Consider the following 26,745-nt stretch of genomic DNA (forward strand, 5'->3'; position numbering starts at 1 on the left):
TAACACAAGAATGTAATGGTTGCAAAAACATTCGTTTATATGGTTGTTTATTCGATTTGCATTATACAACATTTATGATAAATCGACGATTTTTAATTTCTACAGCTTATTGGTTACTCATATTATTGTTGGATATTTTTTTTTTTTTTTGTCATCAAATACACAGACTCATATAGACTCTGCACACCAAACTGGTAGCTCAGCATCCATGTGAACGACGAAAGACGATTGTTGTCTTGCACTGCGTGCTAAACGATCCGCCCTTGAATTCTCCGTTCGTGGTACATGAATGAGCTGTGAGCTATGGAAACTACTTTGTAGACTCTTTATATCCTCCAGATAACTTGCGAACGCTGGCCACTCCTCTGGTTCCGAAACCATCTTCACCAACTGAGAACAATCCGTTGCAAACGTAACTTGAAACTGTCTTAGGTTTTTCATACACTCCATTGCCCAAATTAAAGCCTCCACCTCCGAGTGTAGGGGTGATATACTGGCTCGAACATTTCGCACGCCCATTAATCCCTCAAAACCTTCTAAGGTGCTATACCAGCCTTGTCCCGAGAAAACGTCTTTGTCCTTCCACGATCCATCTGTAAAACACCATCGCCCTGGAATTGTGTTTTGTCGAATAGCTTGTGGCGGTAGAGTTCTGCTTACGTCGAGTTCTTGTGCCGCTGCCCACATACTAGATTCCGTTTCTGCCAATTTTAAAGTGTCCATTGGATCCACATCCAGATTACTAAACACTTTGTTGTTCCTTGCCTTCCAAATATACCATAAAATCCATGCAAAGTGATGATCATCCATCTTTGGCAGGACTCGCCAGAATAAATGATCCATATTAGTAAACAGTGCTTCTGAAGGGAAGACATGTGGATTTGTTGGTATCTTTGATAATGCCCATACCTGGCGGGCTGGGGGGCACTCAAAGAAAACATGATTTAGAGATTCCTCAGCATGTCCACATCTATCACATCCAATATCCCCTTTCATCCCTCTTGCTTGAAGATTCTTCCTGACCGACATACACCCTGTTACAATCTGCCAGAGAAAATGCTTCATTTTTGGGGGACACTTCACCTGCCAGCACCTAGCTTTCAAGTCATTTACCGTTGGGCCAAATATAATTGGTGGATATCCTTTATCTGGGTAGACTCTTTCCACCTCGTAACCTGATTTAACCGTATATCTTCCATTTTTAGTGAAATGCCAACCATCCTTGTCATCCATATTATTTCTGCTAAGTGGTATACTTTCAATAATTTTCACATCCTGCGGGTCCACCAAAGCTCGAATGGCCTGGGAGTTCCAAGTCCTAGAACCGGGAATAATAAGAGAATCCACCGTAAGTTCCGGAAACAGATTATTTTGATTTTTATTTGCTGGTCTCGGGCGAGTGGTTGGGAGCCAGGGATCATTCCATACTGAAATAGATGACCCTGTTCCCACCCGTTTAATTAGTCCTTTGCTAACCAGAGATCTAGCTGATATTATACTCCGCCAACCATATGAAGGGGAATAAGAGCGGATCGGTTCCAGGGGTGAAGCGTTCCTGTAATACCGACCCTTAAAAACTCTTGAAAAAAGAGTATTCGGCTTATTTATTAGTCGCCAAAGTTGCTTACCAAGCATTGCCGTATTAAAATTCATAATATCTTTGAAACCCAACCCACCATCTTCTTTAGGAAGACACACTTTGTCCCATGATTTCCAATGTATACCTTTAGTACTTCCTCCAGAACTCCACCAAAATTTTGCTACCGCACTCGTTAGCTTTTTAATAGTTGTCTGTGGTAGTCTATAACAGGACATTACATGATTTGGTAGAGCTGTGACCACTGACTTAATAACAACTTCTTTGCCTCCTTTAGTGAAGTATCTAAAGGCCCACCCATTGATCCTAGTATTTATTCGGTCCTGTACAAAACTAAATACTTGAACCTTAGAGCCTCCTATGTTTTCCGGCAATCCCAAGTAAGTCCCCATACCTCCAATATTTTGTATTCCTAGTATGTCCCGCATTTCCTGTCTCCTTGGTTCCTCAATTTTATGTCCAAATTGAATTGATGATTTTTGAAAATTTATCAATTGACCCGATACTGCCTCATATTCCTTTAAAATCCTGAGAATAGTTTCACATTCATCCTTTTGTGCTTTACAAAAGAAAAGACTGTCGTCCGCAAATAGTAGATGAGATATTGATGGACAAGCTCTCGCTACTTTCATTCCTGTCAGTTGTTTCCCTTGTTCCGCTTTCTTAATATTTGCAATCAGCGCCTCCGTACACAAAATAAACAGATATGGAGATAGTGGATCCCCTTGCCTAAGTCCCCTGTGTGGTATTATAAGTCCCTTTGGTTGCCCATTGAGCAGTACTCGATACTGAACTGAGGATATACAACCCATCATTAGTTTCGTCCAATGTGGGTCAAATCCTAATTTGTTTAGTAATGCTTGGATAAAATCCCACTCCACCCTGTCGTATGCTTTACTCATATCCGTTTTTATCGCCATGTACTTGTTTTGACAAGACTTATTCGTCCTTAAACCATGAAACATCTCTTGTGCAATCAGAATATTATCTGAAATTAACCTCCCTGGGACGAAAGCCGATTGTGTTTCCGATATCAATTTCGGTAGACACACTTTCAACCTCTCACATAACACTTTTGATATAATCTTATAGCCCACATTGCAAAGACTAATAGGCCTCAATTCTGTCATTCTCGTAGGTCTCTCCGTTTTGGGAATCATACAAATGTTAGTAAGATTTAACCTTGGATCCAACTCCCCTGTAGCTAAGAAACTATTCACCAGATCCACTAGATCATCCTTAATGATGTGCCAAGATACTTGAAAAAATAAAGCAGTCATTCCATCAGGTCCTGGTGCCTTTTCTGGATGCATCATAAATAAAGCCTGTTTCACCTCCTCCTCCGTTGCCACCCGTAAGAGACGTTGATTCATCTGGGGAGAGATAGATGGTGTTACCTCCTCTAAGAAATTTTCAAAATCCGAAGGATCAGTTGAAGTAAACAGATTCCCAAAATAGTCCACGGCCACCTTCTCCACCCCATCTACATCCGTAATCCAACTTCCAGTTTCATCATAAAGACCCACAATTCGATTACGAATCCTTCTTTGCCTCGTTAAAGCATGGTAAAAATTGGTATTGAGATCCCCCGATGAATACCACATATTTCGACTCTTCTGATGCCAATACTCCTCTTCATCCTTATATGCATCCTGCAGTTTCTTAGAAATCTCAATAATCTCCTCTTGTGTTCTCAAGTCATCCATTTGTACCTCTTCTAACGCTTTCTGAAGATCAGCAATTTTTTCTTTCCCATATGGTGGATTATTTTTCCTCCAGGCCGCAATCTCATGTCTACAATTACTAATCTTTGATACAATATCCTCCGAAGATCCATTGCTTGAATCTTGCCATCCCGATGCAATTGATTCCAATAACCCTTCTTGTCCTATCCACCGTTTATCAAACCGAAATTGTCCTTTTCTTCTGCGGACTTTATCCTCAATAAAAGCAATTACTGGCCGATGATCCGACCCTACCATCTTTAGGTACTCCGTATAGGATACCGGGAAAAGAGTATGCCACTCCTCATTAGCTAAGGCCCGATCTAACCGGCATCTAATCATAACAGCCCCTTTACCTTTTCCTCGTCTCCCTTGCCACGACATTTTGTTTCCTCTTGCCGGAAACTCTAATAACCCACTGTTCCTTATCATATCATTAAATGGGATAAAAGAATTAGCACTTCGTAAACCCCCCCCCTCTTTTTCATGATTTCCAGTTATTTCATTCAAATCCCCAATTATAAACCATGGTTCCGTTCTCGCCAGTCCGTACCTTGTCAAACGCTCCCACACTTGTTCTCTCAATTTCTGTACCGGATCACCGTATACAAAAGTCAAATAAATCTTTTTACCCAGGGTAACACCCTCCACGTCTATCATCCTATTACTCGTATATAATACTTGAATTTGGAACTCATTATTATAAAAAAGCGCTAAGCCACCACTCCTCCCATTCGGATCCACTGTCACTAAATTATCATAGCCAAAATGGGCTTGCAATCCTTGAACAAAATCAGCATCCTTTTTTGTTTCCGAAAGAAATAAAAAATCTGGCTTATATTTATGCCATATTTCAGTAAGATAACTCATCGTCCACTTAGTCCCCACTCCTCGACAATTCCAACTTAATATCTTCATAAATTTTCTTAAAAAAACTCCGATGAGCTAAGAGGTACTGATTCAATGTTATCAAAGTATCTCATCCAACCTAGCAAACATGCTATCCAGTTACCCAAGATCCAATCAAAATTGTCCATTTGACTCCAATAAGTGTGTTTGTAATTCCAAAAGAAGTTATCATCCGTTAAAATAATATTACACCCATTCCACGAACCAAAAGAGAATTCCCAAATCTCCCACAACATATTATAATTTAAACTCAATAAAATCAAGTATACCAAAGCACCGTATACGTCCGATTTTGAACCCAAAAATTCATTTATATAAAGTAAATTATTGGTCTCTGTCTTTCCTTCCTCTGTTATTTCCACTCCATAATCCCATACCAACAAAATCAAAGCATAAACTCCCATCTTTTCCCCTCTCTGCCATAACCCATTATCACCATTAAAAATTGAATCCCATCGTATCCAGGGCCAATCAAACCAATAAGACCTCAACTTTTCAGCAGCCTTGGTGCAACCACAGTTATCAGATAATAAAATCAGTTCACATTCTAAACAGAGTACAATGACACCTGCGATACCAAGCCACAACCCATAACAACACCACAAAACAGCCATTTCATTCCACTGCTGAGATTGAACAAATAAATGGCCAACTAAACAAGGAAAGAAGACAGCAACAAAGACAATAACAGAAACCCCATAAAACCCAAAAGAAATAGAAATGCTCATAAAGCTTATTACTTTAAAACACCCGCAGACAAGATCCCATTCTTGTTGCATCAACTCAATAATAAAATGAATAACTTTATCCATAACACTATGGCTTTTTGTGAACTGCAATCAGGTTTGAAGCAACCTTGATCTCCTGCTGGTACCTTTCATCTCCCGCCTTAGTTCCGGTTCGAACTGGAGCCCTCTTACGAGGGGAAGCCAGTGCCTTGGCACTTCTCATCTTGGAGCTCGCTGCAGTGGTCAATGTAGCCTTGAAGAGCCTCTTCTTTGTCAAGTGTTTCATCTCCTCATCCCCTACTTGCTGTCCTTTTTCGTCCCCCTTCACCGGTGGTGCCTCAGTATCACCCAGCGCCTCATGTTCCTCTATCGCTGAGTTCAGAGCTGCCAGTTCTTCCGCCGTGGGATCTGGAAGATCATCCACGCCTTCTAAGTCATCCCAGTCCATTACTTCATCGTCACCTATCTTCAGATGGCCCTCGACAAGTCCCTGGAGCTGCTTTAATCCGTACTCAGTATCAACTGGATCTGAAACGACCTCAGTGCCCACCGCCTGCGTCTTGGCTAGTTGCTCTTGGAACCCTTGCGATGGAGGTAACTGAACCCCGGGCCCTTCATTCCTGATCTCCCCTTCTTCCTGCGCCTCTTCCTGTGACCAAACTTGCGTTTGTTGTGGAGTAATGTGTCCTGAATTTCCACTCGTTCGTCCTTCTTGATCAGTTGAGCGCATATCCTCACGGCGCACCGAACGTTGTTTGGACTCCTCCCCCTCTCCTCTATTGTTACCCTTAGCAGCAGAGGTTCTCCGGTTTCCTTTTTCGTTTTTTTGCACCCATTTTGAGTTATCCTCAGTCATCTTCCCCTTGCCCTTGCTATAGTAATCCCTTGTGTCCCTCTCTCGGTTTTGTTGAGCTCCGGGCCCATTAAGAACCACCCCCTTGAAACTTCTAGCTCGGTCATCGTACTTATGGCCTTCATGCCAACCCCCGTTACCCACTCCAGCTTCCATCTTCCTCTCGTTATGGTGCTTGAAACCTTTCATCGTTGGGCATATCCCCTCCTGATGACACAGACTCCCACACAACTCACAGTACCCAAACAACTTCTCGTACCTCAGGAGGATAGGCACTTCTTCCCCGTCGTAGAACTCCCCGCCCTTGAAGTCTACGGAGGTCTCAAAACAAAGCTCCTTGAACGCATCCACCACCACCAGTACTCGCATAAGCTCCAAGTCAACCTCAATCACCCTTCCTATCGCATCACCTATACTTTCGAATGCTTCAACCGTCCTAAACTCCTTTGAAACTCCCAAAACCCGAACCCAAAAAGGGATCTCAAATGGGAAATTAAGAGACCTCTTTGGTTGCCATTTTGCCACTGCAATCATCCAGTAGTCGAAATGATACGGCTGGAGCTTTAGCACACCCTCAATGTCTTCTTCCTTCTCGAATTCAAACTGAAACTTGCCATGTCCCAGATCTTTTCCAACCACACGGTCCTCAAGCTTCCAAATCATGGGAAGTTTGGAGAGCAAAGCCTTCATCTCCTGAGCCTGTGGATTCATACACCTCCCCATCAGTAACTTGGAACACGATTTGATCAAGTCGGAGTTATCGAAGTGAGCAACCGTGATTTTTAACCTCTTGCGAGTCCCCTCACCATTCCTTGTTTCACCCAAAGAACCCAGTAATTGACCCTGTGCCATTGAAACCAAAACCACAATCAACTCCTCTCCGCAAGTTTGTTTTGAGAGATAAAAGAATTTGAGACTTATGAATAGAGACCCCATTCCCGTAGTGATTATATAGGTAGCCCGAGTTTCCTTAACTCTCATCCGCAAATTATCTACACCGATAGCAGTATTATCAATGAGGATTCCCTTAAATCCCCAATTGCTGACAAACCGATACTGTCGAATCACCAAGTTTCCAAACCAAAAAGATCCCCTTTCCAACTTTGAGTAATCAAGAATCTCAGAGGAAATACCTTGATATCTCATCGATCTCCAACACGCCTTCGATATCTCCCTGATTTTTCCTTTACTTTGAATCCCTTCAATCCCGTTGAAATCCCTAATAACTCTCCCATTATCTCCTTCTTGATTGCTTTCCTCATCACAACCACCATTATCTCGAGAAACCCCGCCGATTCCTGGATCCCACCATCGCGATTTCATCAACCCTAAATCGCACTGTTTGTCGCCGTCGCGAGTAACCTAAAACAAATAATACATTTCTATGCACTCTTATAATATTTTTTTATTATTATTGTTGGATATTAAACCAATAAAAATGATATGTTATATAGAATATTCGTCAATCGATATTTTAACTACATTAACCATTTTTGATGTATTGTGTGTGTGTGTGTAAGTTTTTTATATACGGTATGTTATTTTGAGGAAAATATAAATTTAAATTTAGTTATTGTATTTTTATAATGCAAATATATATGTATGAATTAACTTTATCATTAGATTATTTAACATATATATTTGAAATGATAACTTTATATCTTTAATAAAACATTTATAGTTTATATTTTTATATGTGAGATAAAAAAATAATACATGAACATATAAAAATTAAAGGTTATATGTCACATTTTTAAAAGAATATATGTTTAATTTTATTTAAATTGGTTAAAAATTAATCTAGTTAGAGAATAATATTATTATAGAATAATTATAGGGGAATTTTCCAAATATGACTCAAAACTTGATTTGAACCCTAAAAATATACTCAAACTTGAAATCAAATGTAAAATTAACTCAAAAGGCTAATGAAATTACAACTAATCCCTTATGACCAAACAAAAAACCTGAATTCATTTTTACGAATATAAACCCATAAAGTCTTCTGAGGTTCTGTAAGTCTTCTGGAAGACTTTCAAGAAGTCTTCTCATATAATAGACTTAAAAATAATTCTAAATTTTGTAAAAAATATTTTGATGTTGAAAAAATTGAAATCATGTAACTAAAAACATTTGTAAATGATATAAAATTAAGATCTAGTAAAATTGAATTGTTTTCAACATAGATAAGTGAATATAGTGTGTCATGGTATTCTTTCATTAAGAGTTTGGTAACTGATGTTGTAGTATTTTACGTATTCTTAGGGTTAGATTTTGGAAACTTAAATTCTTTTTTGAAAAATTAATTTTTAACGTATATGTGTTTAGTTTTTTGTATATTAAACACTTTTAAAGTTGATTTTAAGTTTTATGAAGGGGTTATTACTCGTTACTTAGTTATTTTGAGTTTAGGGTTTAAGTGACTTAACTTTCTAATAGAAGACTTACTTGAAAGTCTTTTGAATCGAAAATATTTAACTTCATTGAAATTTTTGTCTCCCTATATTAAAAACAATTTACACATTCTCTCATTTCCTCTCAAATAACTGCAACAAAAATGTAATGTTTTTCATTTTAAAAATCTCAAACCTGTTTATAATCTCTTTAAACTTAAAAACACCAAACTTTATATCAGTTTCTCATTTTTATCTCATGTCTTTTTCACTGATTATTTTGTTTTTGCAAGTTTTTCATTACATTGTTCTCATATTCCCCTCTTTTAAATGTAGATCTATAAATCATATATTATATTAAAAGAGAAGTCACAACCTTGATTCATGTGTGATTTTTTTAAAAATAGATCATTAACTAGAAATCACTTTCCATTCATTAATTACTAAACATATAGTTCAATAATATATCATTTCTAATAAATTATTCCTAAAAATATGGATTCGTTAACAAACACATATTTGAATACTTAATAAATGATTCATATTGGTGTAATTTAGATAAACCATCGTATGTTATGATGTTTTGGTAGAAATAATATATGTGAGAGTGTACGATTGAGATAGATCATCGTATAGTATAATTAAAATAACTATCAAACCATAAGACCATTTGTAGGCAGACCATTTCAACTAAAATTAACCAGTAAACCTCTGTTTATATCGTTGTAGTCACTAAAACATTATGAATGCATGCTCAAACTTTATATATATTGGTAACTTAAATAAAGAAATAAAGATCCAAAAATATATATTATATAGAAGGAGATACAAATATATGTGAAAATTTGAAACAACATATTCAACAACAAAAAAATAAACGGCCAATTATTATGTTTTAAAAAATGATAGACACACCTCATATATATTATAATATATACCAATTTAGAATTAAAAACAAAATATTTATATAAAAATAAATAAAAATAAACATCTGCAGAACCCTTTGTTTGGTAACCTTTTGTTGCTTAAAACTCTTACCTTTTGAAAACTCTTTTTGTTTCTTAAAGCTCTTACCTTATTTTCAAGTTTTTCTCTATTTTAAAGTCATTTGAATGCTTTTAAATATGAAGGTTTTTCAGATCTGAACCAAGCTTTAGATGACTTTTAGGGAAGTTTCTCAGAAGTCTTCTAACATATAACGCACTAGAAGACTTCCTGGAAGCTTTTGACGGAGTCTTCTCCATGTATACTTTATCATAACACTAGGATCGACCCGCCCTACGGGCGGGATATGCCTTAATTGTACTTGAATTCATATATTTTCCTAAGTTTTTGATGTATGTGTGTTCGATTTGCATTTATAAGTTATGTGTATGTTAATGATTTATATCTTTAAGAATGTTTTAGGTGTAGTTCAAAAAAAAATGTTTTAGGTGAGTAGTTGATTGGATAAAAGATTATGTGATATGATTTATTTTGATTACTCACAATTGGAGTAGTGCCATGTTTTAATCTTCGTACTAACATCATCTCTTTCTTTGTATATGTTATAATAGTAATTATTTTCCTATCATGTAATCATATTCTCTCAACATTCAGTTGAAGTCAAGCTGATAACAATTTGAATTTGAATTTTTTTATAGAAAATCTCTAAAAATTTGCCAAAACGGTAGCCAAATAAAGCTAACCAAAACGGTAGCAAAAGAAAGTTAACCAAAATATGAAAACACTGAAACTGCGGAGGATGAAAATTTACCGATGATTATCAGTAGTCATTATTTACGGTAAAATGGGACAACCTCAACTGGAAAATTTAAGTCTTCCCCACATGAGCGGCAATGAACAAAGGTAGCTGGATGTCTACATGGTTCCCAAAACCTTCATCCTATCAGTTCAGAGTTCAGTCTCACCAGAAAATGCCCAGCCTCGGCAGCTCTAATGTTAGTTGATTTTGTCATCTTCCCCATTGAAGCCCACACTAATGAAAAAGCTGTGCACTTGAGGACAAAAACAGCTTTGGTAACATCACAATGATGCATGTAATGATAGGTCCCTAGACCATGTCCACTTCTACCTGAACAGATATACGTAAGTTGCCAATACTTTTGCCAATTTTTAGCTCAAACCGAATTCTTTTGCCTAACCAAACATTATAATTTGTAATACATGTCACAATGTTTTATATTACATCAAACAGGCTCAAAAAGACATCAATAATTAATAAAAAAACCGTTCACTCCTCAATCCCACCGTTGATTATGAAGCCTGACATGCAATGAGTATGTATACTAAATTTCAACACGATCAGCAATTATTTACCTTGTCAAACAATCTCCTAAAAATGCTGTTGCAGAACAGTTTTATCTATTTCTGCAGATTCAGTTGAATGTGGCCCAACTTTGAAGGTGAAATACTAATTGTTTATAACTTCTATTCATAATTCGGTGATCCAACGAACTCTCTGCAATGAAATCTTTCCATATATAACTTTGTCTTGATCCAATTTCCTTATATCTGGCCAGAAACCACCTCCAAAGTAGCCTACATACACACTGAATTTAAAAAGTAAAGCTGCAGGTTTTCGGATCAGAGAAAACAAAAAAACATTCATCAACTTTCAAATCTATTTCTGGATGAGAGTTTACCTCTGATTCGAACACGGTATCTTTCTATGGATTCCTTGCAGCTTGATATTTCCATAGGCATAATATCCGAGATGTAGATACTTCTGGTCTGTTCAGAAATCGCTTCACAAAACTCATGTTCAACCAACTTCTATCTCACGTTCACGTCTAGCCATTGCTTTGATTTCAACAGAGTTCCAACTTCTTCTCTTGACCATTTACTTTAGATGTACTGTCAAACTTAGGTTTCTCAAACGACACCAATGACTTCTCCAATCTCACCTCATGCGAAACTTTCACACACCTTTCTAAATCACTTCCTTTTTCTTCCAAGCTTTAATCTTTCTCCTCATCATCTCCTTCCCCAGCCCAGTGCACTCAACCTCATTACTATTCATATACACAAACACCGTCTCCAGCACCAGATTCCTATTTAAACACAAAAAAATCTTTTCCAATAGCCGGTTAGCCTCAAGAGAGATGAGTATTAAGAGATGAATATGAGAGAGAGAGAGAGAGATGAATAACAGAGAGGTTTCGAGATCGCGATTCGCAGATGAGGTACGAACCTATTTATACCGGAATCGCTGAATGAACGACAGTATCTGAAAATATCGTAGTGGGCATAAGATTTAATGAGATTAAAGACAATAAGAATAAAGACAGTAATCACAACGCCTCTGTTACGTATCTGGATCGTCATCGTATCTGCCGATCACAAAGGTATGAAGAACACAAACGCGTTCATCAGGGTGACCTGGAGTTCGCGCATCTTCGATGGGCCGCTAACAATTTATGATGATAATAAGCCCAATCGCAAGCCCAGACGGAGGATAACACCCGAGACGCTGCGTTTCATTAAACGCGCCACATGTCGATCTCTCAGCGACTTAATTTCTGACGTGGCGTCCTAGCTGTCGCAATAGGAGGTATACACCATACTTTATAGTAATAGATATCTGAGTGTTTTAGTAAGTTTCTATGTTTGATTTTTCTTCATTTGATAACCTCTGAATGCTTAACATATAACGCACTAGAAGACTTCCTGGAAGCTTCTGACGGAGTCTTCTCCATGTATCCTTTTTCATAACATATCTGAGTGTTTTAGTAAGTTTCTATGTCTGATTTTTCTTCATTTGATAACCTCTGAATGCTTAAGCTCTAACATTTTCCCAAACTAAAACTCTTCAACCTTTCTTAAGTCTCTTAGAACTTGAAAACACCAAATTTTATATCAATTTATAATTTTTCTCATGTTTTTCTCACTAATTCATCTTAATTTGCTGGTTTTTCATTACATGGTTCTTATCTTCAACTCTTTTAAAGGTAGATATAATTTTTTGGATATGTATTTTTGTGTATTCTTTAAAGGTAGACTTATCCCATCTTCCACTCATTTTCTTTGTTTTGAAGCCATTTGAACGTTTTGGATTTGAAGGTTTTTCAGATCTGAGTTAGATTTTGGAAGACTTCTATAAAGTTTTTTTGGAAGTCTTCTAACATATACTGCTCTAGAAGACTTCCTGGAAGTCTTCTGATGGAGTCTTCTCCCATGTGAGTGAAATCCAAGCTTGTCTTTGTGTATGAATGATCTATAATAATTTTGTATATGGACTCTTTTATGATTTGTAGGTGTACTCTATTGTAAATTTGAAGAGATATTAATGAAAAAATTGGTAAATATGTTCATCTCTACCATATTACCTTACCAAAAGTACTTGACATTTTTGAAGTTATTGGTACAACTTCAATAGCAAAACACAATAACACAAAAAAATTAGTCAAATTTACTACAACTAAAGGAGAAGACTTCTCAAGAAAACTTAGCCAAATTCACAAAATATCAAACATTACATAAGTTCAAACATATAAAAATTTCATTAGAAATCTTCTCGGAAGGCTTAAATTTAAAGCATGAACTTTAAAGCGGAAACTTTAAAGCGGGAAACTCAAATTTTAAGTGAAAATTGAAATTTCAAATTTCATCAAAGTTAAAAGTATATCTTATTATCCAAGAAGACATATTAAACCATATGACTTGATATTCTTGGAGTTACTTAACACTTTTGAAAGTTAAAAAAACATATCTTCAAGTTACTTAACAAGTTTACAAAAACTAACATAGAATACTTCCACGGAAGTCTTCTCGGATTAGCTTGAAACATTAATAAACATGAATTTTAGAAACCTCATAATTAAAACCAATTAAGTTAAAACATTAATAAACATGAATTTTAGAAACCTCATAATTAAAACCAATTAAGTTATGAATTTCAATCAGGAGCCCGATATTGACTAATATACATGAATTAACAAGAAAATGTTAAAAAAAATCTTTATAGTTTTAGAGAAAATGAATGTTTATTAAACTTTGACGTAGAACTTCCACGGAAGTCGTCCATAGGGCTTATAGGAATTCTTCTATTTAGGCCACTTTTACAATTGAAAATTTACAAAGGAAGACTTCTATATAAGTTTACTATACAGTAGACATCTATGGAAGTTTTCCTTTGTAAATATTGGTTTACATTTGTTTTTGAAAAAAAAAAATCGAAAATACTAGAGAAGACTACCCGGTAAGTTTTCTAGGATAAACATTTTAGTTTTGAAATTGAACGAATTGTGTCAGAAATTTTTTTTTTTTCTAAAAGACTTACATGAAAGTCTTCCACCAGAAAAATAAAACTTAAATATTACATTTAACTAGACGAATTTCATGTAAGTCGTCACAAGTTACTTTTCAATTGAAAAATAAAATTTAAATATTTAATTTTAATTAGACTACTTCCATGTAAGTCTTCCGGCAGACGATTTACACAAAAATTTTCTGTGATAACCAAGGTTTGACCAGAATCTCGGAATAAAATTTTGGAACATTCGTGGAAGTCGTCTTCCGGAAGACTTTCATGGAAGTCGTCTAATTAAAATTAAAAATTTAAGTTTTACTTTTCAATTGCAAAAGTAGCATGCGAGGACTTTCACCGACAGTGAGAAGACTTCCATCGCGATTTTGGAAGACTTACAGGAAAGTCTTATAGCGGAAGACTTTCATGTAAGTTGTCTAGATAAAGTCAACTATCTGACACAATCCGGTAACTAACTTTTTTACCCTAGAAGACTTATCAGGAAGTCTTATCTGGTATTTCAAGATTTTTTTTCGTTAACAAAGAAAAGTTGGAAGACTTTCAGAGAAGTCATCTCTATAAAACAGACATAAAGTCGATTGCAAATGTGACTTCTGTATTGACCAAAAGACTTTCGTATAAGTGTTCTACGACCAGAAGGCTTACATGGAAGTCTTCTGACGAACAGATCTGAAAAAGTCAATTTCATTGAATGCTCAGCCTAAGGCAAAAGAGCATGAGCAAAGGTAGAATACATTTCATACTTGTTTCTTATTCCACAACAAGGTGTGCTGCCTAATCATTGATGGATGAAGCTGTACCAATGTGGGAAATAAAACCTTGGTGAAGAAACTAAGACTCACGGTTCAAGATCATCCCAAACCATACTCACGGTTCAAGATCATCCCAAACCATACTCACTTCAATTGCTCACCGAGGAAGGTAAAATCTGTGTGGGTAATCAAGTTAGGGTATCAATGCCATTGGAAGGTATGAGGATGATATCATTTGTGATGTCTTAACCCATGAAGGCTAGTCACATCCTGCTTGAACGTTCATGACAATATTATAAAAGGGATGTACATGATGGCTTCACCAACCTGCATACCTTTGCCCACAAGAAGAAGCATATCATTTTGGCGCCTCTAACTCCACAAGAAGTGCACCCAGACAAGTTGCAACTTCTCCATCATAACTCCATCTTATTGGCTACTTCAAGTGAGACCAAGGATGATTTTTTTAACCAACAATCCATGATCCTAATGATCAACAAGGAAGTACTACTTTTTTCTTTTAAAGTATAGGTATGTGTTTTGTGATGAAAATCCAATAGATATGGCACCTATTATGGACATTGAGACGCAAATAGAATTTTTACCAGGAGCTGCACTTCCTAACCGCCCAGCTTATAGGACAACCCGGTGGAAACAAAGGAACTTCGAAAGGCAGGTGAATGATCTCTTGGATAAGGCGCACATCCAGAAGAGAAAAAGTACTTGTGAAGTGCATGTTTTGTGGTGCCAAAGAAGGATGGAACATGTGGATGTGTGTGGATTTTAGAGCAATCAACAGCATCACAGTTATGTACATGCATCATATCCCATGTTTAGATGATATGTTAGATGAATTATATGGATCAGATGTGTTTTTTAAGATTGATTTGAAAATTGGTCATCACCAGATTAGAGAAAAAGAAAGAGATTAGTGGAAAACTACTTTTAAAATTAAACTAGAATTGTATGAGTGGCTGGTAATGCCATTTGGCATGACTAATGCGACTAGTACATTTAGGAGGCTGATGAATAATGTTCTTAGAGCTTACATATGAATATTTGTGGAGGTGTACTTTGATGACATTTTAATTTATAGTCATACCATGGAATAACATGTAGAACACTTGAGAAATGTGTTAGATGTGCTTAGGAATGAAATTTTGTATCCTAACTATAAAAAGTGTTCCTTTTGACCAAATAACCTTGTTTTTCTAGGTTTTGTTGTGTCAACACAGGGCATACATGTTGACAAGGAGAAGGTGGATGATTTTAGGGATTGACTGGCCCCTAAAAACATTAGAGAAGTTTCATGGACTTTCTGGTTTTTACAAGAGGTTTGTTAAGGACTTCTCGGTTGAGTGTCCTTTTATGGAATCTGCTATAAGCTCAAAGTATGTCTCAGAACTCAGTTTCGATATCAATAACACAACTCAATATAAAGAACTCTCTTTATTAATCTCTCTTAAGGAAATACTCAAAAAACCTTAAGCTCTCAACTCACAATATAAACTCTTATATTGAATGCAACACTCTTGCATCTCTTATATAGACTTTAGTATTCCTAAACTCTTAGGTAATAACTTTCCTATTCCTAACGTAGTTAGGATTAGTGTTGCTTAGACTCTAAGCTAACTTCATGTTTATCTCCAACATTATCCCCCTTAAACTTGAAGTTATCTTCTCCCACATCTTGAACTCCCACGAGCTCTTTCATTTCTCTAAACTTGATTCTTCCTAATGCCTTAGTCAGGATATCCGCCTTTTGCTCTGTTCCTGGTATATGTTCGACGTCGACAAGCTCGTTCTCAATGCACTCTCGGATGAAGTGGTAGCGCTTGTGGATATGTTTACTACGTCCATGGAATACAGGATTCTTAGTCAGTGCAATGGCCGATCTATTATCTAGGCGTATCACAACTTTGTCACTCGTTCTTCCAATAGCTTCTCCTAATAATTCTTGAAGCCATATGGCTTGTTTTGCAGCTTCAGTCGCAGCCATGAACTCAGCTTCGCAAGATGATAACGCCACTGTCTCCTGTTTTTGAGAACACCAAGTAATTGGACTATCATTTAAGTAGAAGATATGTCCAGTAGTGCTCCTGCCATCATCCTCGTCGATATTGTGGCTAGAATCACTGAACCCTTCGAGTCTCAATGCGCTTGCTCTCTCGTAGACTAGTCCCATACCCGTAGTTCCCTTTAGATACCTCATAACTTTCTTTAATGCTACTCCATGTGAGACCTTTGGGCAGTGCATATATCGACTGAGTAACCCAACACTGAACGCAAGATCTGGTCTTGTATGGAGTAAGTAGCGTAGACACCCGATCTGTCGTCTGAAGTCTTTCTCGTCAATGTTATCTTCCTCCTCGGCTTTTGATAACTTCAGACCAAACTCCATTGGAGTCTGTACAGCATTACACTCACCCATGCCGTTCTCACTTAATATCTTGTTCGCATATCTACTCTGATGCAAGATTATTTTCCCTTTCTCCTGTTTGACTTCGATCCCAAGATAATAAGTCAGGAGCCCGAGATCACTCATCTCAAAGATCCTTGACATCTCCAACTTGAAGTCGTGTATCATTGCTTGATCAGAACCTGTTATTAACAAGTCGTCAACGTATACGGCAACTAGTAGAAGATCATCTCGAACTTCCTTGCGATACAGGGCAGGCTCTTTTGAACATCTACTGAACTTTAACTCTCCTAAGACCTTGTTAAGCTTCTCGTTCCAAGCTCTTGGAGCTTGCCTCAATCCATATAATGCTTTGTTAAGTTTATAGACTTTTTCTTCTTCTCCTTTAACCTCAAACCCTTCTGGTTGTTTAACATATACAACTTCTTTTAAATCTCCGTGCAAGAAAGCGGTTTTGACGTCTAGATGGTGTATCTCCCACCCGTTTGAAGCGGCTAGAGCAATGAGAAATCTCACAGTTTCTATTCGTGCAACCGGTGCGAAAACTTCTTCAAAGTCCACTCCATGACGTTGGATGTAGCCTTTAGCTACTAATCTAGATTTGTATTTGTTAATGCTTCCGTCTGCGTTCCTTTTTATCTTGAAAATCCACTTCAGTCTGATTGCTTGTGCTCCTGGAGGTAGATCAACGAGATCCCAAGTCTTGTTCTTCACAATGGATTTTATTTCATCTTCGCAAGCCAAACGCCACACCTTTTCTTCCATTGCTGTCTTAAAATCACATGGTTCTTCATTCAACAATAGTAGCAGACGTTCTCCCTCTGCTTCACTCAACAAGATATAATCCTCAAGATATGCAGGCTTTTTGCTTATTCTTGTAGATCTTCGAACCTGAACTTCCTCTGTTTCTAAATCCTCTGTTTCTTGTGTTTCCTCTGTTTCTAGAGGAGCTTCAGAATCGATGTTTTCTTCTTCGTTTCTCTCCATATTCTCATCGTTGGTTATGTCTGAACCAGTTGTTGTTTCATCAAGGCCCTGATTACCATACTTTCCAAACTCGATTCTGAATGTTCCGGGTAGTGCTTCTCCATCGTGTTTGGTTTTGTTCCATTGCCATTTTTTATCTTCTTCAAAGACCACATCGCGGCTTACAACTATCTTTTGGTGTGTGGGATCAAATAGTCTATATGCCTTGGAACCTGGTTCGGTTCCAAGATGAACCAGTGTACGAGACCTATTCTCAAGCTTCTTTAAGTGTGGCATCTCCACCTTAGTATGTGCAAGACAGCCAAATATTCGTAGGTGCTCGATGTTAGGCTTCCTTCCTTTGAATGCTTCGTATGGAGTCTGTCCATTCAACGTCTTAGTTGCTATACGATTGATTAGGTATGTTGAGTGGCGAACCGCCTCTCCCCACAAGTAATTAGGTACCTCCATATGAGTTAATATGCTCCTTGTCATCTCTAACAGAGTCCGGTTGCGTCTCTCGACTACTCCGTTCTGCTGTGGAGTATACGGTGCAGTTAGGTGCCGTTGTAACCCATTGTTTTCACAATAAATCCGAAACTCTGTACTTGTGAACTCCCCACCTCTATCTGTTCTTAGTGTCTTGATCGACATATTAGTTTCTTGCTCAACAATCCTTTTGAAAACCTTGAATTTCTCGAATGCTTCTGATTTTTCTTTCATTAGTATGGTCCACATGTATCTCGAACAGTCATCAATAAGAACAAATATATATTTGTTTCTTCCTGCAGTCGATGGTGTTATTGGCCCGCAAAGGTCACCGTGTACTAGCTCAAGTACTTTGGATGCTCGGTATGTGGTTTTGTTTGGGAATGGTCGTCTTGTTTGTTTAGCTCGTAGACAAGAACTGCAGATCTCTTTTTCAACTTTCAACTCGGGAAGTCCTGTAACAAGTTGCTTGCTTATCATTGCTTTCAATGCATCGGCTCCAAGGTGTCCAAGACGTGCGTGCCATCTTGAGGTTTCGTATTGTACCGTAGTCTGCAGACACTTTGGTTCTTCTATCTCCATCATCACTTTGTATAGCCTGTTTCTTGACCGTGGTGCCTTCACGATGAGATTTCCATCCTTATCGTGTAAAGTTAAATAATCCTCTCGCATCCTTACATCACAACCTCCCTCCGTAGCTTGCCCGAGACTGATTATATTACTTCTTAGCTCTGGAATAAAGTAAACGTTTGCAAGGATTTTCTTCTTGCCGTCTTGGCTTATAAACAGAATGGATCCCTTCCCTTTTATGTCTATTCTTGAGTCGTCTCCAAAACGAACTTTACCAGTAATTGTATCATCCAATGAGTTGAAATATCTGAGATTACCAGTCATGTGGTTGCTGGCTCCGTTATCTAGGTACCATACTCTGTCATTATCAGTGTTTGATTCAAACTCCTTTGGTGTTATGTTACGTTCGTTGAGGTAGACAATCTCGTGCATCATAAGTTTATCAGCTTCTTGTGTTTCATTACCATTCTCAGTTGTTTCTTGTAGCTTAAGCAATCTGTCAGGGCAAGTGGCCGCAAAGTGACCTAACTTGTCACATCTAAAGCATGTGATCTTCGATGTGTCTCTGTTTTCCCAGTATGACTTCCCATTATCCCAGTACGAACGACCACGTCCTCTTCCTCTACCATAGTTATTTCGACCACCCCTTCCTCGTCCTCCATAGTAATCTCTGTTCTGTGACTCTGTATTTGAGTACATAAGCTTGCTCTGGTTCTCGTTTGTATCTTCTTCTTCTTCGTCATTGATACGCTCTTCGTATGCTTTTAAGCGCCCAATAACATCTTCAAACGTTGCAGTTTTTAAATCCAGATTCTGCTCAAGAGATGCAACCATGAATATAAACTTCTTTCTTGGAAGACTCCCAAGAAGTTTCTTCACGAGCTTAGATTCCTCAACAGTCTCTCCCAACGCAGTTGCCTTTGAGGTTAACTCTGTTATCTTGCCAACAAAGTCATCTATCTTCTCTGTCTCTTTCATCTTCATCCGGTCGAATTCTAACATTAATGTGTGTAGTCGTGCTTCACGAACCCTCTCTGCTCCCACATTACGCGTCTTTATTGCTTCCCATACTTTCTTTGCTGAGTCTAAGTGTCCGACTTGGAGGATCATAGTTTCTGGAATTGATTGAAAAATAAGGGCTGTCGCCATATTATTTTTCTTTTTGTCAGTTAATTCTTCTTCTATGACCTCCCAAACCTCATGAACATTCAGCACAACCTTCATCTGCATAGCCCACACAGTGTAATTTGTTGTGGTTAACATTGGACAACGAATTGAGGAAGGACCTCCTTCCTTCTTTGCAACAACAAGATCTCCCATCTTTCTTTCTATTTAGTTTTGCTCTGATACCAAATATAAGCTCAAAGTATGTCTCAGAACTCAGTTTCGATATCAATAACACAACTCAATATAAAGAACTCTCTTTATTAATCTCTCTTAAGGAAATACTCAAAAAACCTTAAGCTCTCAACTCACAATATAAACTCTTATATTGAATGCAACACTCTTGCATCTCTTATATAGACTTTAGTATTCCTAAACTCTTAGGTAATAACTTTCCTATTCCTAACGTAGTTAGGATTAGTGTTGCTTAGACTCTAAGCTAACTTCATGTTTATCTCCAACATCTGCAATATATACTTTCAGGACCGACGTTCTCATTCCTTATATCTGGAGATCCATTGATGGTTTGTTGTGTTCGTTGGATGAAGGAACGTTTGGTGTAGTGCTGTGTTTACTAGAGGTAGATACTGATGAGTCTCGTCTGTGTTTTGCAGAGAAAGTGGTGGTTTCTTTTTCTAGAAAACAGAAGGCTGAAGCGCGGTGTAGAGCGTCTTTGAACTATACTGGTGATCTAATTATTCTTTGAATCACAGAGTGAATTTACAGCAGATTTTAGTGTCTTGGGGCCATGCTGTCGTTTTTGTTTATTATTTAAGATCTTACTCTTTGAACCTATATATGTAGGATTGAGGTGTCTCGTTGTGCCCTTATATTAATGAGAAAAGGGCTCTTTCTGAAACTACTCTTCTATTAAGACAGCGTAATGTTCAAGGAAGGCAGTTGCTAGCTGAGTCAAATTTTCTATGAAATTACCCTCTAAGCTATCAAACCCTTCGAGTACGGGGCCGGTAAGATTTTTGACGAAAATCCTGCAGTACCCCGCTTCTTTTTCCTTGTTGAGAAGATGAGATTGGGCTACCACGACCCCAAGACACGTATATGAGTCTTAGGGTCTGATCTCCCTGAGAATTCTGGAATTTAATTTTCCATGTATCTCGAGATGCATGTTAGCTATCTGATTTGTAAGACGAGTTCGACGCGCCTCTTCTATTAGGCGGTCTATGTCAGGTGGAACTTGTGGAAATGTGGACCCTCGAGTTCAGCTGCATTAGATTCACGTTGTTTTTCTCGACATATCTTTGAAGATTTGAGATCATTGTCCCATATTGTAAAGGATTATGGACAGGCAAAAAAATAAATGATCTCTAACCTCATCCTTTTCCCCACAAAGCACACACTCCTGTTGAATCCCCGTGTTATCATGTCCCCTGTTGCAAGCATTTACTCTATTTTATACAGTCAATCTACTGCTGTAAATGTACTCATAAGATTTTTGTTTGTAAACCTTCAGATTAAACGATTAGGGTTTTGTTCTCTAATAATTATTTTGATTTATTTCTTATGTTGATAGATCTCTCATCTCTAAGTGTAGATTGGTCATCACCTTCGTCTTTCAAAAATTTCAAAAAAAAATTCAGTCTTGGTAGACATGCAAATGGTAAGATATATACTTCTTCCTTTCTCATAGAAAACATGAAGTGATCTATCTGAACTTCGTTTTTTTTTATCCCATATAAAGATGTCTCTTGTTTGTGGACTAACCAAAATCAACATAAGAAGAAGAAGTCAATGATTTTGTGGTTTTAACTGGGTTATTGATATACTAATGCTTGTATAGAAACAGAGATGAAAAAGTCATTGTTGACATGGATAAAGCAAAGTTATGTTCCGAAGAAACCATGATAAGTTATTCATCTTCAAGATATTATCAATTGGCTAAGGCAAAATTCATCTTTCTATCACAAGATATATCAATTTTACAAAACGTTTAGAGTAATCTTTTACTTGTAATTTTTTTTTCTTGGACTTCTTGCATTGTTATTCTCTTGTTAGGAAAATGAATCATATCAATACTATTAAAACATAAATAGAAAATCAGATCCAATTTTCTTCTAGGTAAATTTTTCATTTTAACTCTATTTTTTTTACTAACTTATATTATTACTATTTACTAGGTTTGTTTCCGCGTTACTTGTGGATTATGTATTTAAACTTTAACTATATTTAATTTTTCCTAGTCTATTCATGTTTAAATTTGTATTTAAAAGAATTGTTTTTAGTGTTAGATTTTGTGACCAGTTTTAAGTGATATTTGATATAACTATTAAGCAAATAATTTATTGCATAAAATTTTGTAACGTTTTATATAGGTTACCTCTTTGAATTATCAATTCTTCTTATTGAAAAAGGTTATCAGTAGTATATTTGAAATTTTTTCTTCAATAGTTATGAAGTACTATAAATAAAATCAAACATAAAATTTAATGATAAAACTAAATATCAAAAGGAAACTTGTTTTTTTAATAACGACTGACTTTTTGAAAATTTTAGTTTTCTAATACATTACATTTAAGATCGCTAATTTAATTGTTGGATTAATCAGCACCAATTAGTTGAAGTGTCCTGAATAGTTCAATTTAATTGCTCCATCATGATGCCTCATCATTCCTCCATAGCTAACTTTATAATATGCATATGAGACTGTAAGGAAACAACAGATAGAAGACATATCACAGGACAAAAGTAAATTTTGTAATCTATTTAAATTTAGGATACTAAAAGTTGGAGAACCCATGCTATGTGGCTATCTTCAACTCATTTCGTTCTATTTTTTTAGAAAGAATTCATATCGTTTTTGTCAAATTCACAACACTCTTAGAGAGTAGAACGGTTGTTTTATATTTGCAACATTACATCATTTATAGCTTAGAATCCACTTAACGCCCACTGTTTGTTATTTAGGGGCTGACTGGTTTTCCCGCTACCACCCGCAAACGCAGCTTTTGCGGTTCATGGCGGTTGTTAGCGTTTCGAAACAATCACAGAAAACGCTACAAATCGCTTCAAACCGCTCCGAATCTCCTAAAATCAAAAGCTGGTTCCAGCTAGCGTTTGCGGTTGCGGGCGGTTGCGGGAGGGTAAATTTTTTTCTTTAAAAACAGAATAAATAAAAATAATACTAAAAAATATCCAATAAAAATTAAAATTGAAATAATAGAAATTGTAAAGTGTATTCATATTATATTTCAATTTATATTATAAAATTTTAAAATCAAAATATTTTCTATAAATTTTTAAAATTTAATAATATGATTCTATAAATATAAATTTTATATTTATCATATTATTATGATTTTTAATATTTTTATAATTACATAAAATGAAAATATTGTTAAATTATTATTTAACAGATGTTGCGTTTGGTAGTTTACCAGTCATAAAAGTCAACAATTTCTAACAGCTGTACCAATCGTACAAATCTCTAAAAAACGCTTAAAACCGCAACCATCCGCACCCGCAAACTCCCGCAACCGCAACCGCAACCGCTGTGGTTACACCAGTCAGGTCCTAAGTGTTACCGCCAATATACCCGTTCCTTTATTTATTTAAATTATGAGGATTACATCTATCATGATATGGTACACACAACTTTTTTAGAAACTGCATGAGTAGAGCTCTCAATGGTATTAAGTTGTAAATAGTCTAGCAACAAAATTATCAAAATAAATTAAGGTTTTAGCTATATATTAAAAGTTTTTTTAATAAGACTTACTTTAAAGCAATTGAACATGTAAAATTAATTTATACATCTTTACAAAGTAATGTAACACTCAGCGAAGACTAACTCCAGTAGCACAAAACTTTGGCTAGCATCAATTATTAATGCTTTATACACATAGCTTAACAGAGTAGGAACAGAGCAGTTAAAGATTTCTACTAACTACAAATCATTGTGCACCACAACAATCTCGAGGAAAACTTAATTCTGAGACAAAAACATTAGCTTGCATCAAGCCTTTTTGATGTTAGGACTTTTCAAGGGTCTCTATCAAATGATGTAGTATAAAAAATTGTCGAACCAATCCTAAGTTATTCTAATGCAAAGGGAATGCAAGTCTATGCTTAATCTAAGTGTAACTAATTAAGTGAAGTGAAGTGAACTAAAACTAGATTAGAAATGCAATAAAAGAGTAAACTTTCTTTCTCAATATGAAGCAAGTGGACTTATGGGGCTGACATTTGATCTTGGGTGATGTAGATCTAATCTAAAGGTGACAAGCTATCAATCAAGCACTTTCCTTATGCCTAGACACAATACTAAACAAGCTCTATCTCTAGATGAATGTTCATTTGCTAAAGCAACTCAAGCATCAAATCCCTTTGGTTGAATGTTACTAAAGCAATTATGGAGAACAAGTCTACTAGCAATCTTAACACCTTTAACAACAAATCTCTTTGGCAAAATGCATTAAAAGCATTGAAGAGTTGGTTCAGGCATTTCATCATACACCTTTCGGGCAGGAAATGTCTAAAGATCTATTTTAGTATGATCAAGACCAAAATAGCATTGAGAACCCTCAACAAGCAAGGAAAGAAGTAGATTTAACACTAAACACCTTAGATCTTCACTAGTCACCCTTAATCACCCTAGCCCATGAATCCTAGATAGATCTACTCACTAATAGACATGATTAACCTCAAAACCAAAGATGATTCAAGGTTAAACATGTTTAGTGAACAAGATAATCTAACAAACACAAAGAAAATAAGATGAAAAAAGATCAAAGCTTTCTTAAGGTTTACAAATGTGTTTTTGAGAGAAAAAGAGTTAATTCTCAAATTTGGGATTACAAGAATATTTATATGGTCTTTAGAAACCTAATGGTCATAATAGAAAAGTCTAAAAAACTCCTTAAAAATCATAAAAACGACCAAGTGATAACACGCAGCTGTGTGCTTAACCCGCTCCCACTACCCCGCTCCAGAAAATCTCCAATTTGCGTGTAAACCCGAGCGGGTAGAAGACCTCGCTCCACTGTCCCGCTCCAGCCACCATAACGGGTTCATCACCCCGCTCCAGCTGTCTCCTACGTTTCTTAACTCCGCTCCCCGTGACACGAACCCGCTCCGGTGCACGCTTGGATTACAGCGGCTTAACTTCCTCGCTCAAGTCACCCGCTCTAGCTCGAACTTGACTCTTCTTCCTCGTCACCGGACCAAGCTTCTTCCGCCGTCGTCACTTCGTCCCGCTGTCGAAGCCATTGGAGGTCGAGATTACGCAATCGCCGTGGCCAGCTTCATCTCCTCGTCACCAGAATCAAGCCTCAACGGCGAGCTCCTCGGCGCCTCTCTCAGTCATGAACCTCCGCGTGCCACCGTGAAGCACCGTACAAGCCCTCTCCTCCGCTGCCAGCTCGCTGTCGTCACCGGAATCAGGTCTCTCCGTCGTAGCCGTCGGGATCGAGATGAACGAGAGCACCAATGGTGATTTTTAGCCATTTTGCACGTCTGGTCCTTATAGTTTTGGTTCTTCTCGCATTGACCCCACGTCTTTTGGATTTGCACAAAGAACCTCTCGAATTGACCCAGAATCTTTCAATTGATCATATTGGGTCCTCCACATTTGCAGGATGGTCCCCCACCTCTTGGTATTTCTCAATTCGGCCACAAACTCTGTGATTTGCAAAGGATAACCTTGCTAATTGACCCCAAACTTCTAATTGTGCACTCCAAACCCTGTTAAATGCAAATGGACAAATGTATGCATTATATATATAAATGCAACCTAAAATGACTTATAATAATCTAAAATATAAATCTAAAAACCTATAAAAACATGAGATATTAACTCCCACACACTAGTCCTTTACTTGTCCACAAGTAAACTTTCAAGAACTAAGGAAGAGAGATATAAAGATGGGAGCTTATAACCAAAAGAAACACTCATAGCACTCAACTTAACATCCTAAAGAAATATAGCAAATAGCATGAGCACACTCTCTTATTTTATTCTAGCTTCTCTAGGCATATCAATACTCTTATGCCTCTACACAAGATGCAATACTCATCAACCAACAAGTCTTCTTAACCAGCCCTCACATTGATTCACACACACACACAAGGTGAATTCTCACAAATGGGCACATGATCTTAATCATTTGGCTAGGTGATCAAATGGTCTAATATGGATGAAAAATAGGGTTCAATGCATCATTTTAAGGTGGCAATCACTCAAGAATCAAGGAGCTTGATCATTATGCAAAATTTATCTAAGACTAGGAGCAATTCATGCATACATGGATCCATCCTCATCATTCTACCCATTCCTAAGTGATTACAGATTCTACACCCTTTTCATTCATCCCATACCCCCAAAATAACAAACACACATCACTCACCCAATGAACAACTCTCTTTTCTCCCTTGGTAAGATCACTATGAATGATGCTTTGGTTGATTCTGGTGCAAGTGTGAATGTGATCTCATTGGAAATGGTAAAAAGTCTTGGTATTGAAAGCATGGAGCCAAACACATCTTCTCTCGTGTTTGGGGATTCATCTTCTACAACCCCCATTGGTCTCATCAAGGACTTCCCTTTGAATATTGGAGCATGCACAATTCCTATAGACCTCACTGTTCTGAAGATGGCAACTGAGAAGAGATTTCCTTTGATCCTTGGCACTCCATTTCTCACAACAGTTGGAGCATGTATTGATTTCCCAAACAAGAAGGTCACACTCCTCAATGTGAACAAGAATGTCTCTTACCCAATCCAATCTCCAATAGATGTTGGGTATTGTGGAACAATCACTTGTGAAGAACCATCCATTGAGAAGACCCAAGCTAAAGTGGTTGTTCCTGAGAAAGAAGATCTTGTTGGAGAGTCCTCTAAAAAGTTGTGTGTTGAACACTTGGAAAGTGCTAAAAGGGAGGAGGTGAGTAGAGCCACAA

General features: G+C 37.0%; 1 long non-coding RNA gene across 1 annotated transcript; it reads right to left on the minus strand.

Annotated features, from left to right (window-relative positions):
- Positions 1-10,270: 10,270 nt before the first annotated feature.
- On the minus strand, positions 10,271-11,564 carry LOC130496150 (uncharacterized). Its single transcript, XR_008935202.1, has 3 exons — positions 11,398-11,564; positions 10,850-11,257; positions 10,271-10,756 (listed from the first exon to the last, which is right to left on the minus strand). It is a non-coding gene; the product is annotated as an uncharacterized LOC130496150 (long non-coding RNA).
- Between the last annotated feature and the right edge of the window lie 15,181 nt (positions 11,565-26,745).

Source organism: Raphanus sativus, chromosome 6, assembly GCF_000801105.2.
Source record: "Raphanus sativus cultivar WK10039 chromosome 6, ASM80110v3, whole genome shotgun sequence".
Taxonomy (NCBI): domain Eukaryota; kingdom Viridiplantae; phylum Streptophyta; class Magnoliopsida; order Brassicales; family Brassicaceae; genus Raphanus; species Raphanus sativus.